We start from the raw sequence: 17,131 nt of genomic DNA on the forward strand, positions 1-17,131 counted from the left end.
ATTTTAAACACCCCCCACACAGGTGTTTTCAGTTAAGCTAATTAGACCTCTGCTCAGGCCAGAGGTGGGTGGACTCTATAGTGTAATATTTCCCACCTTAACAGGTGCAACAGGAGAGTCAGAGAGAAGTCAATCAATCAATCTGTCCACCAGTGGTGGAAGAAGTATTCAGATCCTTTACTTAAGTAAAAGTACTTATGTTGTGTTCTAGGCAACCTGTAACCCGTGTGTTCACAACCTTCTACCCGTGAAAGTGCCCTGGAACTGCAGTCAAACCCGTACCTTACTACCCGTGAACTCGTACCAGATCATTGTATTCCCAGTTACAGTTTTTGACGTCGCACACACACACACATAAACAACAATGGCGACCCTTGTTGATGCTGTACAGACGCCGGTGATTAACAGTGAGAAATAGAAATAAATAGACATAAATAGGCAACGTAAAGTAATTCCGCACATTGTAATCAAAACAATACACATACGATTGTGTACTACTACAGGTTATGTTTATTAAATGAAGCCCAAAATATGTCACCGACTAGAAATCGCTAGTATCAGCTAGCGCTAGCTAGTCAACGTTAGGTAGCCGCTAGCTAACTTTGTCGTGACTTTGCCTGGAACGCTACCAAGTCGTGAGTCGTGACTTGAAGTCGTAACTTACGGGCTAAAAATTGTGTCTGGAACGCAGCATAATACCAAATTGTAAAAATACTCTGTTACAAGTAAAAGTCCTGCATTAAAAATGTTACATACTAAAAGTATGTAAATATCATCAGTAAAATGTACTTAAAGTATTAAAGTACTAGATGCAGAAAAATCCTCACATTTTAGAAATTGCAAACGATCCGAACAGATCTGTGTTTAATCAGCTAATCATTTCAGCTGTACTTGTAGGCTGTTATATTGTTGGGTAGTTTAGTTTATAATAAAACACCTTTTTTATAAACTACATGTGTTTTGTCAGCAAAAATCTTAATTTGTAAAGTAACTAGTAACTAAAACTGTCATATTAATGTAGTGGAGTAAAAAGTACAATATTTCTCTCTGAGATGTGGAAGTAGAAAGTGGCATGAAAAGAAAAGTACATAAATTAAAGTAAAGTACAAGTACCTCATATTTGTACTTAAGTACATGTACTTAGTTACATTCCACCACTGCTGTCCACGACCACAAGAGTAATCAGCTCAATAAGTGAAATCTAGTGGTGCGTTCAAGGACACTTCGAACAAAGTCAGAAGGCGGACAGATGGAATCTGGTTCTTTTCTGCATTACAAAATGTTGTATTTCACTAGCAACTAAACAAATCTAAATGGCTGAGCGTCCTTAAATGTCCTATGGAGCCCTGAAGTTGACAAAATGCAGTAAGAAGTTATCTGACAAGTCAAAAATATAACTGAATTCATCAGTAAATATTACTACTAACTAAATAATTTGAATGGTATGTAAAAGAAAAACAAAGCTTTATTCTTAACATCCAATCAGTCAGTAAGAAAAAAGAAAAACTTTTACCCTTCAGCTCCAACACATTCATATAAATGTACACCAAATTTAATTTACTCCTACTATTTTTTACTGCATTCAGTCCGTTTTGGGGGCTCTACACCACTAACTAAGAGAAAACGGCTCCTGCTGTCAACTGCATTATCACATGATGAAGATAGAACTTTGACGGAAAAAAACAAGGGCAAGGAAACAGTCACTGTGATGGATTACATATCTCAAGCGAGTTTCAGTCTCAGCACCCAGCAGAAATGAATACAAGTCACTGGAAGGAACTGTAGCAAATCCATCTAAAAATGAAGGGTATGCATCGAAAAAACCCTTGTAAGTGTATGTGATTTGTATTTAATAGCTAATACATGCAAAGTCCCTGGTATGGCCATTTAATTCTAAACCAGAAATGTATTTTTCTACCTGTCTGACCTCTGTCAGTTAGTTGTTAAACTGACAAGATGACATGCTTGTAATAAACACAGGAAAGCGCTGTCAGTGTTACTCGGTACCATAGCAAAGCACAACCGCATTAGAACCTGCTATTCTGAACTGCCTTCCACTGAGACACATGTTGGGATAATGCACGGCAGGGCTTCCTGCTATGTGAAGATAATGCTGGATGGCAGCATTTCAGGGCTTAGCCGTTTATAGCCGAGAGCTGCTGTAGGCCTCTCCCTCTACTTTTTCACTTACATAAACCAAACCATGAATAAGCAGTTTGATAGCATAACACAGCTACTTAAGAACTCCATGACTGAATGAATTCTTGACTCTGACAGGAATATTAAATCCGACGCAGCCGCTTGATTCTCTATTCCATGTTAACTGGTGTTGATGCCGCCGCCGCTTGTGACAGCTGTGCCGTCAGAGTGCAGATGTCAGAGACACTCCATCAGTTAGTGGTAATATGTGATCACACCACACTGACCTCTGGGAAATTGAGTCTTTAATCACAACATCTTCAGACCCAGACTCCTGGTACATTAGCATTCCTTAGATGCAATCTAATCTCGCAGCTTCCCATGCCAATTCATTCAATGAGAGGACACTGTTTGACTTTGTGCCATGTAGTGTCAATGCAATTCTGAGTGATGAAGACAGGCGCTGGAGGCTGAGGGATGTGTCTCTGTTGGGTGTGAGAGTGATAAGCAAGCTCCGCTCAGTGGGTTTTGTATGATCTCAGTCCACATAAACAAGCCCAACACAGGCAAACAGAATATTATGACTAATATTGCTTCTTTTCTGATTCCAAATGTTGCTGGGTGTTAATTGGAACTGAGATTTTCTTTTCAGGTTACTTTATTTGTACCCGTAGGTAGAAACGTATTTTCAATTGCTCTGTATGGTTGGCATATATTGCAGAATTGACAATAAAGTTGACTTGCCTTGACTTTGTGGGTAGATTAGTTGATACAAATACTCAAGGTTCCACCGATCAGGATGACCATAAGAGAGAGAGAGAGAGAGAGAGAGAGAGAGAGAGAGAGAGAGAGAGAGAGAGGGAAAAATAAGTGAAATAAAAACAATATAATATAATATATAATATTAAGATAAAAGCAGGTTTAAAACCAAATTAAAAATGCTTCTGTCATATCTGTGCAAATATCGCTACTGCTTGTTCAGCTCAGTGATAGCAGCAGGAACAAAGCTATTTTTGTACCACTTTGTTTTTGCACTTTGGGACTAAAAGCATGCATGATGATTTCTCATAACATTTTAAAAACGATGCTAATAATAATAATAAAAAAAAACTATTTGTTGCAGGTGCTATCACATGAATTATTGTGTGTGCCTCTCATAATTACATCTCCCCTTAATTTCCCATGAGGATGATTTGTTTTACTGTCTTTACTGGCCAGCTGGGCTCTATAGGATTTAAAGCGCTGACGGTCAAGAAGCCATTACAGCTCACGGAGGGGATGGCCAGCAAATTAGTTGGCTTGCAGGAGCAGTAAATAAAATGGAGGAGACCGTTGTTTTTCGCCTTGTCAATAGCAGGCCTTAAGGCGGTGGTGTCTTGAGTCAGAATTTAACTGTGGTAGAGAAGAGAAGAAATTAACATGAAACCTGGCTTCAGACTGCAGGGTGCATAACTAGAAAGTTCCATGTTTGATCTAAGGTAGCAGCTGGAGGTTATATTCCTGCTAAGAGTGACTGAAAGTGTGAGTTGCTTTTTCAGTCTTCCCTCAGAAGCTCAATCATACTAAAAGGCTGCTTTGTTCAGCAGGCCTGTTGGAAGTGTCCTCTCAACTCAGAATATTATTCAGTTCTGAAAACACATGCTTGACCTTTAACAAACAGTGTGGTGATGGCAAACACTACCAGAATGTGACATAGCTGCATTATCAAATAGAATTTGTTTGGGCCCACATTTGTTTTCTATCATGAATCTGATATGAGGTTATTTAATTTGTGTCTGGACTTGAGATTGATTCTTCTAGCTTTAACACAGGAAGGCAGAGCCAATATTAAAAGCTGCTGCGGTTTCATGTCTTTTCTTCTGTCAGGCTCCAACATGGTCAGTCCCATAAAACTGAAATTACAGTGGTCATTGTAAAATAAATCCATACTTGAAGATGTATCATTAACCCAAAAGGGGAAGTGAAAAGAATCGACAATATAACATGGGCCTAATTTCATCATAACTGATGACAGTCATTACCATTGAAGATTTTCATTATCATAATCATTATTACAGCACCAATAACAGAGTGACTGTGACCACATGGAGGGCAAGGGCCGGAATAAGATGACTATGCTGTAATAAGTTATTCATTAATAAAATCTATCAGTGACTGAACATAGAATATAGATGTTTCCTAGGATGTGTATGCAGCAGGGCGGTAGTAAACACATTGCAACAATGCCATGACAGCTTATATAAAGACATTTTCAGTATTCAGAAATGGACGGACTCACTTAAATTTGTATCCTTGAATTTATAAATCTATTTTTACTTCATGCTACATGGTAATACACATCTGTCAGACCTCTATATCTAGCTAACATGACATATGGAATTCTAGTGAGAAATAGCAGCTATAAGTAGTAATAATCATGACTACACAAAGTTAGCTCTTGCAGATAATTCATGGGTTCCAGACCATCAATGGGCTGCAGAAGCCACCTCATGCCAGTAATGTTAGCATAAAAAGAAATGTTATATCTTAAAAATCCTGCTGTTTAAAGCTGCACCAGAGCACAGATGCCCTCATATTCTGGATGTTAGCAGCATTAGCATGAACTTCCTGCAGTTACCCATCGACATATAACAGACACTAGATATACCAGCTGTCTCACGTTAGTGCAAAACCAATAAAACAAATACCAAACCTGTCAATCCAGCACTTACTCAGTATTATTCATCAGCTGCAAGAAAGCCAATCCCTGATGTTTTACTAACCCTAAGTGTTTTTGTTGCCTGAACTTAACTAGTCCCGTTTCAAAACCTTGACTACGCCGTTACATTAAATTGAACGTTTGCATGATTAAAATTTCCACCTCGGTTGATTCTCAAATGCAACGAAACAACGTAGCTCTGAGCGAATGTAAGTTGGGATGGTGCTTGGTCCGTTGTGAAGCAGGAAAAAAAATGGCTGCCTGGTCACAAACCTCCTCAAATTACAGCTAAACAGTACACTAAAATGTGTTTCTGAAAACATTTGAGGCGAGAAAAAAGCAATACAGTACAGTACAGAATCTTGATTCACATTTAGTAGCCTAATAAAGAGTTAACCTAATTACAAAGTGTGTGTGCCATCACAAACTATGACTGTTTAGTTGTGCTATCTTACAATCAATGTATAGTAAATATAAGTCAAAGTGTGTCGCTGATGTAACTGGTTAGAACTCAAAGTGGCGATGAGGTCTTTAAATGTATGGAAAGGGTCTTAAAGAAAAGGCCTTAAATGGTCATTATATTTAACCTTTAGGATTCCTGCACATAGCCTATCCTGCATTCATATTTTTTAATTCCAAGATAAGACCTTAAAATCACTTTGCACCTCCAAGGGGACCTTTCAGATGTACTGCATTGTGATAGACCATGTTGTATTATGCAGACAGCACACAGCGTCGGAACATATGAATGAATAACATTACGCATCTATTACAAGCAGAACTCAATTTCCTCTTTATCTTGACTGTTACGTTTTCGTAACAGTGAATATTTATTATGAGATTTTATAAAAGCAAGCTATAAATAGCAAATTATAACCTGTGAGTATTAAGTACTGAGCACTGCGGCTGGCCTCAAGTAAACCTATCTATTACTGAAACATTCAAGTTATTTTTTTCATTTTAGGGCAAATAATTGAACCATGCTGATGTGACATTCAGCATTTATGAATAACATTTGCACAGCCTGTCTAAATCACTCACAGTTGTTTGTTTAAGTCAAAAGTACCTCAGAGACTCAGTAGAAAATGATCTGAACATCAGATTGAGGATGAAAGCGCAGCATTCTGTTAACATGCAGGCCAGTCTGGATGCACCTCACATCTGATGCACATCTCATGCTGAGCACTGCAGCTCTTTGACCTTGGATGCTGCTCAGTGGAAGAGCATATTTCACATGTATGAGGCCTACGATGAATCTCCTGATTCACGAGGAAAGCAGGGTGACACTGAGTCTCACTCTGTCCTCTTTGAACCAGATATGCCAGGTTACAAGCTCTTAGGGACATTCACTCTGCTGACCCATGTGATAAGGAAATGTCTCCACTGGGATGAATAAAACTGGTGTGTGGACCGACATATTAAACTATATCATGGCTTGGCATTAATTGGTGATGCAGCTGCTGCTCCTGGCAACCAGTGGTGGAATGTATCTAAGTACAAGTACTGTACTTAAGTATAAATTTGAGGAACTTGTACTTTAATCTTTTCTTTTCATGCTTTCTACTTCTACTCCATTACATCAATCTAACAGCTTTAGTTACTAGTTACTTTACAAATGAATTACCCAACAATAAATAGGCCTACAAGTACAGCTGGAATGATTAGCTGATTAAACACTTAGTTGATTGACAGAACTGGACTTTTATTATTTCCAGTTTCTAAAATGTTAAAAAGGTTTTTTCTGGATTGAGTATTTTCACTTTTAATATTTTAAGTACATTTTCCTGATGATACTTACATATGTTTACTTAAGTAACTTTTTCAATGCAGGTCTTCTACTTGTAACAGAGTATTTTTACAGTGGGGTATTAGTACTTTTACTATGAGTTCCTGCATGGTTTCAGCGCAATTTCATTTTTGTCTCAAATCGTAGGCATCTCTCCTTGATCCGCTAGCTTCCTGCCCCCTGAACACACTGTGAAAAAGCCCGGTCTCGGGAGACAACACAGGGGTCATAAACGTCAAACAAACACTAGGGGCACAGGCTGTGCACCAAAATACAACAAACCACGTTCCAGCCAATCACTGACAAGATGGTTGGGGGAGGGGGAGGGGGTTAGTGACAGTTTGTCATGACAGTTATGGAAATATGGGGGGAGGGGCGAGCTTGCTCTATTTTGTTTGGTATTTATTTGGAACGTCAACAGAAGTGACTTCATGCAGGAACTCATAGTGCACCTTTAAGTAATGGATCTCAATACTTCTTCCACCACTGCAGGGACCCAGAGCAACCACCTTTTGACTGTAACCTCATGTGATTGGTTGCCCCTCCTACCCAGCTGATATTTCTCATTTCAGCTCAACTTCCTGAGAAATCCCCTTGTACAAACGCCTTGAAAGAACCCAAGATAACATTAATGTGCTGCTGTATAAATAGTATGCTGTCTGAGAGCAAATTCTCGATCACATACAGTCTCTGAACAGGCCCATTAGTGGGAGATTAGCAAATAGCTTTTCAGCAAACAAGGAGGCAATGATTGACCTTGCAGTGATTCTCGGCTGAACAACCTGTGAGCTCGGCTGATGCTCAGCCAGCGCGTTGAGTCTTGTTGTGCTACACGCCTCTGACATCCCACTAGGTGAGCTGAGAAAGGCTGATTCAAAAGAATAACTAAACCAGGATACCAGTCTGACACCAAGCCTTTGATAATGAAACGTGCAATTTGCAGAAATACCCTCTTTGCAGAAACAACAGTGCATTCCTGCAGAGCAACGGCTCCACTGTTTACCACCTGTGTTCATAGATTTAGACAAAACAGGTTGGTTCTCATCATTTCTGTAGTATCCACTTAATATTCTACCCCTGACAGAGGCATACTTTTTTGTCGTAACATACAACTACCCGGGCGCCTGGGTAGCTCACCTGGACCAGTCCTTGCCGTAGCGGCTGTGGGTTCGGTTCCGACCTGCAGCTCTTTGCTGCATCTTTCCCCTTCTCTCTCCCCTTTCATGTCTAAGCTGTCCTGTCGAAAATAAAGGCCAAAAAAAGGCCACAAAAAAAAATGTAATAAAAAAATACATACAACTACCAAAGTCCTACCCATTGCTGAGGTCATTAAGGAAATACATCTACATTGAACCATCCCAACAAAGTACTGCAGCGTGCTGCTGCCACCGTGAAGAAATACATATCTGCTCAGTTTTTCATTAGAAAAAGAATATGTGCTCATCCTTTTCACTTATAACAAGGTATTTTCATGTAAAGAGATATTTTACAAAATCACACATAACATGGTCTCCAATGCACTGAGTCTAACGAACAAGTTATTTTTTGCAAGTGGAATTACAACCTTTATTTGTTCATCACTAAATATTGCGTAAAATAAGGTTGTGGCCTAAAGTGTTATCTTTTTTATTCTGTATAACAATTATAGTTTTGATGACAATGCTGGTTTACCTCGCGAGAGTGTTGGCAGGGTGTAATTACTGTGCTGTGCTATTTGCGTAAGTAATTAGTAGTGACGGACACTGGTGTTTACGGTGTTTAGTCAGCCAGCTGAATGCAAACAAGAGGAGGGACTTACTCAAAATGCTGAAAGTGAGTGTTGGCTGTTTTCCTACAACAATTTGCTATTAACATGCAAGAAAACAGTAACACGTATCAAAACATAGAAACTCAATTTCAAACAAATTGTGAGATTAAACTGCATCACCTTGCCAGTTGTTCAAACCTCACACAGAATGACACCCAACAAGTAAAAAAAAAAAGAAGAGGATGAAAACCAACAAGATTAAAGTCATTACTGAGAAACTTTGTTCGGCTGCAATCTGTGCGACCAGTGGTGGAAGAAGTATTGAGATTCTTTACTTAAGTAAAACTACTAATACCACACTGTAAAAATACTCTTTTACAAGTAAAAGTCTTGCATTGAAAATTTTTCCTATGTATAAGTATGTCATTACTATCCGGGAAATGTACTTAAAGTATTAAAAGTAAAAATACTCAGTGCAGAAAGGGGCGGGGGGGGGGGGGGGGGGTGGGGGCAAGATAGCACCGCCCTATTGGCATTAAAGAGAATCCGCAAGAAAGAACATGGCCAGAATAACCCATGATTAATGTAGTCAGATTAATGTAGTGGAGTAAAAAGTACAATATTTCCCTCTGAGATGTAGTGGAGTAGAAGTAGTAAGTGGCATGAAATGAAAATACTAAAGTCAAGTACAAGTACCTCAAATTTGTATTTAAGTACACTACTTGAGTAAATGTACTTAGCTCCATTCCACCACTGTGTGCGACAAAACCTCAAAGAGCGGAATGAAATAAAGCAGCCCGACAACATGAAAGTAAAAGCGGTCACCAGGTTCAATGACTCCATGTTGTGAGTTGCCCCTTTTCTTCATCTGAGCTGACACTGTTGTTACAACCGCCTGAGGTGGGACAGCCAGTGGAAAAGGTGATTTGATTGGGTAGGTGTACCCTCCTTCCTAGTTGATATTGCTCTGGGTGGGGGAGATTTGAGCTGACAGTGACATACATCACATGCAAGCTTCTGTCTAGTGTGAGAGAGAGGGATGTTAGCAAGCTTATGTTTGTAAGAGTGTGTACCCATGAGCTTTTGTGTGTGTGTGTGTGTCCACGTACTCAAACAAAAATGTTAGTGCCCATGTATTTGACTTACCTTACAGTGCTAGACAAGGTTATGCTTATTATGACCATAAAGAAGCCCAGAGCAATTCTCTTGGCAGCGGTTATTGTGTCCTGCGATTATCTCCTATCAGCCCGGAATCATTACATCCCCCACAATCCCCCACGGACACGGGTCCACTGCCACTTAATTACATTGTCGATTATCTTCCAGAGCGCAGGGAAGACGAACAGTGCTCCTGTATTTAATAAATTGGAAGCGATCGGAGTGAGTAAGAAGCCTCTGATATAATGTAATGGTTGACCTTGTCTTTTCCCCCCTACCCATCTGACCTCAGCCTGCTGGGTAATTGAGTTTCTCCCCACCCCACCTTTCTGAGTAACAGCACTTTGTTGAATCGATTTTGGTGTTTGATTATCGCTAAAAACTTTTATCAGCTGCAAAGTCTCTGTAGAAAGGTAATATAATCTTTTACTTCTCTTCCCTCTTACCCACAAATTTATACACTCACATTAACAACACACACAGAGCACCTAGAGTCGAGTATGAATAATGGCAGCTATTAATCTCCTTGACACTTGAGGTTTGATTGAATTTTCTGCAAAGCTAGCCTTGACACCGCGCAGGATTTTTCATCTTTTCAGGCTTCACATTGTCAGTCATTTTTTTTGCTGTATACCCGTGTTCAGCCTGGATTTGTGTGATAGATGTGAAGGACTGCAAACAGAGAAAGCTTATCAGTCCAGGGAGGGTGGAGAGAGAAAGTGACAAGAAAGATGAGATGATTACAGGGGGTCAGGCAGAACGAGAGTGGCACAGCATCATGTCGAGAAAGGAAACTACACGTAAAAAAACGAAATTGCATGATGGGAAGATTCAGTTGCTGTACATGTTGATTGATGTAAAAATATGCTGTAGTAATGCATATTGATTTGAAAGTTATCAAATCATTATCAAGTATATCTGACCTAAAGCAATTCAGTTAATCCAACTTGATTGAAAAATGACTTGGCGTGTAGTAATTCAATGAAGTTTATCCAACAATTCTTTTTTTTTTTCATAGTAGCAAATTCAGAGTTACAGACAATTAAATGTAAGATGGATGCAATAGGAACTTATTTTCCGATGTGTATCCATGTGCAGTGTGTGTAACACCTAAGGTTAAAAGCCCTCACTGTGACAGGCACAACATGTTTGCATTTTCCTCCATGCTGTTCTTACAAAGCATTTTTGTTGACAAGTTCGGAGAAAAATGTCAAACAACTGTGCAGGAAAACGTCTTGCGCCCCCCCCCACACACACACTCTTGTCTATAAATTCATGCATTCCATCTCTACAAAGCCTGCTCAAAATAGCCTTGTTTTCACATTTAAAGCTGTGTTGTCTGTCAAAAGCATGCAGCGAGCCAGACAGTCTCTCAGGCATCTGCTGAGGATTTCTCGGGCCTTGCAGTAAGAACAAAATAAGATGTTGAAACTGCGAGAGAGAGGGAGGTGGATAGAGTAGATGGAGGCTTAAGCCTGGCTTAGATTATCAGACACAGAAAGAGATGGGAAAAAGGCATTGGGAGTTCGAGAGATAGGGCCAGAAAGTGAAAGGCAAAAAACAAATGGAGAAAGTGACAAAAAACAGACAGGTCTGCAGTTAAAGAGAAAACATAGCCTGCCATTATTCCTGTAAAACACCTTAACGTGTCACAAATGAGATTATAAGTCTTTTTCAGCCATCCATCTCAACTCAAAGCAGTCATCTTCTCCTCCTTTTGGTAACATTCATTTAACTGTTAACAAACAATGGAATTATAATTAATAATGTTTACTAATTATTAGTAGTGCTGTAAATTAACAGTTTATTGTTACACACATTATATCCTTCATATACTATATTAGGTATTAATGATAATTATAAAGTCTTACCCTCCTTTCCCTTCACCCCTCTCTTCAGGCATGCTAGTGGTTTGTCTTCTGAAGCACAACATTGCATGTGAGATGTGGGTCATGTAGGGAGTGAGATGGATGTGGTTTTAATAAGAGATTAATTACATCCCAAATGAGCCAATAAACTCCCCACAGATCCACGCCAGAGCGGTTTGGACCACTGTTAATGACTGAAAATGTCCATGGGTAGTCTACAAGCACACTATAGTATCTTAGACCAAATGCACGAACAAAAGTAACTCAATTCTAACTCAATGTGATTAAGTAGATGTAAATGTGACCAAACTGGATACATCAATGTTAAAAGTCTTAGTGCAGTAGGTTGTAGGAACTTAATCAAAGTAAATGACCCAGTAACAAAAAACCTAGAGGCTTTTTTACACAGGGCAGTGAGGAAGAAAGAGAAGTTTGGAAGTGGCAAACTCTATGGCTGTCAAATATCATAAAGGAGTAGTTCTATATTTTAGGAAATAGGTTTATTTACTTTATTTATTCTATTATATTCTATATATTTTCTTTATTCACTGAAGTTGACGTCACTCTGTGTTGAATTTTGCTAAGGGGGCGTCATCTTGTGAGGATGCACTCTGTTTACCTGTGCTCGTGGTTTTTTTTCTTCCCTTCTCCATCAGATTTGATGGTTTATAACAACTTTATAGCCAAAAAAAACAAGGTTTAGCAGGTAACTAAGAGGAAAGATGGCGACCTCGTACCAAAATTCAACACGGCATGATGTCAACTTCACATTCTCTACTTGCTAAAGCCAGGAGACAGTTTAGCCTAATCTCGGCAAGAATGCTTATTTCCCAAAATGAAAAGTATTAATTTAAACAACACATTCAAAATAAGCTAAATTAAGTAACCATCAAAGTGTTTACATGCTAACATCTACCAACCCTTATGGAGCTGGCTCAGGTTTGCCTTGGACCAGCTCTTAGTTATGCTGTTATAGGTCTGGACTGCCGGAGGACTTCCTTTGACACACTGAGCTCCTCTCTCCTTTCTCTTTCCATCTGTGTGCATGTATGTCCCAGAAATGCTTGTTACTAACTTATCTCCAGGGAGCTTATTCCTCGGAGTCCATTTCTCGACCTGCAGTTTTCCTTCGATTAGGGTGACACCTAAATCATGGTTGCAGTTGCCGCCGTGGTCCTGCTCGGTGCCCTGCTACACCCTGTAACGCCCTGCAGTGCACTGCTATGCCCTAAACTACTACAACTACTATTTATAGTCATAGTTGCATTAACTCACTAATGAAAAGACTATAATTGCCACTGTTCATCACACCCCCAACCGGCACCGGCAGATGCCTGCCCACAAAGAGCCTAGGTCTGTCTGAGGTTTCTGCCTAAAAGGGAGTTTTTCCTCGGCACTGTTACACTAAATGCTTGCTCTTGGGGGAATTATTGAAATTGTTGGGTCTTTGTAAATTATAGAGTGTGGTCTAGACCTACTCTATCTGTAAAGTGTCTTGAGATAAATCTTGTTATGATTTGATACTATAAATGAAAATGAACTGAATTAACAAAAACCAAAAAATCCTCCTACACAAATTGTTAACATTATCTTAAGATGCCAGTATACTTATTTTGTGATCAAAGGAAGATAAGACCTAATATACTGAGATCATTAGGTAGTTCTGTTTTAATGAGAACACTTCAGACTATCCATAAAAGTCCACGTGTTGATCTCACAGTGGAGAACTGGGCAACAAAGATAAAACATACAGTAGATTTGAAAACTATCTGACTTGGGATGAAGTTAAAAATCCTAAATTCCAACTGTAAAAAGAGTTTATGTTTTGAAGACAGTTTGAGTCTGTTATTTGAGTACATGCAATAATATAACTAATTAACCATTTTCCCAAACGTATCTCACAACGTAGCTTCAGGCCTCGGCAGCTTCATTTCACTAAGCTCTAATTAAGACAACAAGGATTTAGTATCCAAAGTCTGTACTTCCAGAGTTTGGGGATTAAATATGAAAGTATTGCTGCTACTTCTGTATTTTTAAGGTTATGTACAGTGTTGTAGTCAAGACCACCTAAACCAAGAACTAATCATCAACAAGACCAGACTGTTTTGACACCAAGTCAAGACTAAGACTTTAAAGCTGTAGTGCGTAGTTTCTGTCACCCCCATGAGGAATTCTAAGTAATGACAACAAAACTGTCAGCACGTCCACATGATCGCGCACCCCCCCTCCTCCACACAGTTGCTGGTAGCCAAGGAGGACACAAAGGATTAAAAAAAAACATGAACTCTTCTGAAATTATCTTCACTTGATTTTGTGCGCGCGAAAGTCGCCAGACGCCACAATCTTCTGAACATAGTCATAGTGAAAAATACAGAGAGTTTTGTGGAGCTGATAGTCTTAATTAGATTTGTATCAACTCATTTGGCAATCGGTTGAATGTAACTGCTTCTCCTGTCTCCCGCATTCACTTCCTTGGGAGTGTGTGTTAAGGGAGCGGGGAGAGGAGTGTTAACAGTAACACATTTTAAATTAGGAATGAGTCAAGTTATTGGTGGCATTTGAAGCAGGAAGTTTTACATCCAATCACGGTAATGATTGACCGGTGTTGAAATAAAATCCAGAGTCCTCTTTATCCGAGACCGAGTCAAAAATGCGATCAATTCCGAGACCTTTAAAAAGTGGCCTTGAGACCGGTCTTAAGACCAAGACCGATCTTGAGTACTACAACACTGGTTATGTAGTGTATGTACAGTATATTTAGGTGCAAGATCTTGTATGAATCACAAGCCTGTTTTATGCTTAATAACTGAGTTTCCAAGCCTCAGTATATTAAGTACGCGCCTTGTAGTGTGTAACATAATTAGCAACAAATAATGGATAACCAGTTAAGATAAATTAGCTAACAGTAATAGATACACAGTTGAAATATTTAGCTGAAAGTAATTGGCAACAAATTGGTTAAAAAAGTGGTTGACTTATCCAGCCTCTGCCAATCGAAGTGCTACGAATGCAAACTTGACCAAACCAACCAAACATTGACAATTTAAGTGTATGAAAAATAGATTTGATGTAGTGTAACATCCACAATAAACTATAATTAACACATTTAGAACGGATGAAGGGGTACTTATGCTCATCTGATGGGGATGCAGGGGAATGTCAGACTTTAAAGGGTGGGAACCACTGCACTATGTGATGCTGTAAACCACTGAGCTGACTCTGTAGCCCTTGGAAAGGCTAAAGAAACACTGCTGTTTGCCCGGAGGTAGGGAGAAGAACACAATGCAAGGATCAGATAGATAAAATAGATAAATATGAGTCGTATACTTCCCCAGGTATGCTAAATTATTAAAATACTGACATCAAATACACAGCGAGCCTGTTACGGGTACCTTGTTCCTTCACCTGCTCTCTGAATCCAATGATCTTGATATTCACAAGCCCATCAGGTATTTATGAGACTCTACTCACATGCAAATATGCAAATATTTCTCCTAAGGTTGCAGCTGGTCATAAATATGAGCCTGCTGCTTTCAGAAGAAGGTGAGGTTGATCTCTGTTACTTCCATCAGTTCCAAGATATTGGCATTAAGGGGTAATTTATCGCTCACACAATTCAAATTTAGCCTGTCACACTCATCAAGTGCTTGTGGTGCCCCTGCCTCACATCCTGATGTATGCTTCCTATTTAAATCCCATCTATCTGTTATGGATGAAAGAAAATAATTCATGCTGCTGAAATTCTGTCACCGACAAGGACAGTTTCTCCTGCCAGATTGAGGTTTACGTATCTGAGTTGTTCTGCAGCAAGGGTTAACTTTCTGCTGCCGGACACACTTGGAATGATCGCAAGATGTGAGACATGCAGAATGTGATTGCCTATAAAACACAAAGTGACAAGTATGTCATTTATGCAGCGATGCAAAGGCGAATGCAACAGAAAGCACAAGTCTGGAGCTTATTCTGCCTCACTGCTGTTGATTGGTTTTGCAGAGAAGTAAACTCACAAGAAATTTGAATGTTCAGTCTCAGAGGCAGCAGACGTCCAAAATCGACTTCCATTTGCTCTATATTTATCAAATTTTTGAAATGTGGCAGACAAGACTAAGATTAATATATTCTGTGCTTTTGATTGCTAAGCTGCATCATGTTTTGACCTTTGAGTTGCAAGTAAATACCACTTTCAGTGCCATGCTTCCTCCAGTTGGGAAAACTAGTGACTGCTGACCGTAGAGTCAAAACTCAACATGAACATATGAGAATAATCAAAGAATTCATAATAAAAGGTAACACATCTAATACTGACCTGGGTGTAGGTCTCACACAAGATATTAGTTTATTCTATCTGTCTTCATCAGCTGATATTTCTCCAGACAGACATTCGGAACAGAATGAAAATATATCAAGATTTTAAGGAATAAAACTGTACAGAAATTAATTTGAATATAAGTCATTTATATTATAGGGATCCTTAAATGTGGTTTTCAAATTCTGATTAACTACTCTAAATGTTTTTGCAAAACAATGTTCAGATTCGAATAGACTGGAATAGATTTTGGAGAGAGGTTGGCTTACTGCATGTCTTTAATTTGTTATCTAATTTCTTTTTAATTAAAATGCTCTCTTACTATTTTTTTGCAATCACAATTTTAAAGTTAAAAAATGTCTGTTTCCAATTTAAACCATAAAAGTGTTAACCTTGTTTTTTTTTAATTAATCCAAAAACGGATTTTTGTTTTTGAATGGGTTTGTCGCCTTCATTCACACACTTACACAAAACTGAACATCCAAAACATCACAGTCAGTTATCAAGCAACAAAAGTACATCCAGCAGATCCAACATCACTTAGCCAAGCCACTCACACATCGAGTCGTCATCATTTCAGGGAAGCTAAACAGCGGTGTGATGCATCCCAGCATCGCTCTCATGGCACTTTTCCTGGAGGAAGAAGAGGATTGTTCTGCGGCTCCCCAGCTGCTCTCAACGAGCGCCTTTCTCTCACCTTGGTATAACTGCGCCTGCACAGATGGCAGATTGCACACCGCCAATTTATTCCACGGCTATTTTCTCGTAAACACGCATTCTCTTTGCCTCAAAGAACAGGTCACAAGGAGGGCAAAGGTATTTGCATAGGTATATATACTGAACTGTATATATATATATATACTCGAGGATGCTGCTTTTTAATGAGATGCTCTCTGCAGTGGATTATGCAGCATTAAAAAAGAAAATTCCTCCACCCTTAATACCATCCAACTAGACAAAAATGCCAAACCGAGGTCTACTCTATGTTGTAAGAGTGTTGGATTTGTACTCAAGGCTACACAGGCCTGCCTTCCAATGCTTTGTTTTTAAAGTGGAGTGTTCCCAGTTGTCTAGCACTCCGCCTCGCTCGTTATGAGGTTCATTTACCACAAGCCCCGGAATAATCACTCGCTTTTCATTTTCCCCAAGCTTTAGCCTTTTAAAATGCTCTACCAATGGGTAGTTTGGCCAATTACAGAGCAGGCTTTCTATTACTCAGCATATTGTATCAAATTGCAAATGCCATAGGGGGTGATCAGAGGAATGCAAAACACAGCACGGAAGATAAGAAGCTGTGAATAACAATTATTCCACATGTATACTTCTGGGCAGACTACAGTATATGCTTGTATATTTTTGGAAGAAAAATGAAGTCATTAGCCTAACTGATAACATACTGTGGCTGTTTAGGATTCTTTTCTTTCCCACA

The sequence above is a fragment of the Sander lucioperca genome, chromosome 24 (assembly GCF_008315115.2).
Source record: "Sander lucioperca isolate FBNREF2018 chromosome 24, SLUC_FBN_1.2, whole genome shotgun sequence".
NCBI classification, from domain to species: domain Eukaryota; kingdom Metazoa; phylum Chordata; class Actinopteri; order Perciformes; family Percidae; genus Sander; species Sander lucioperca.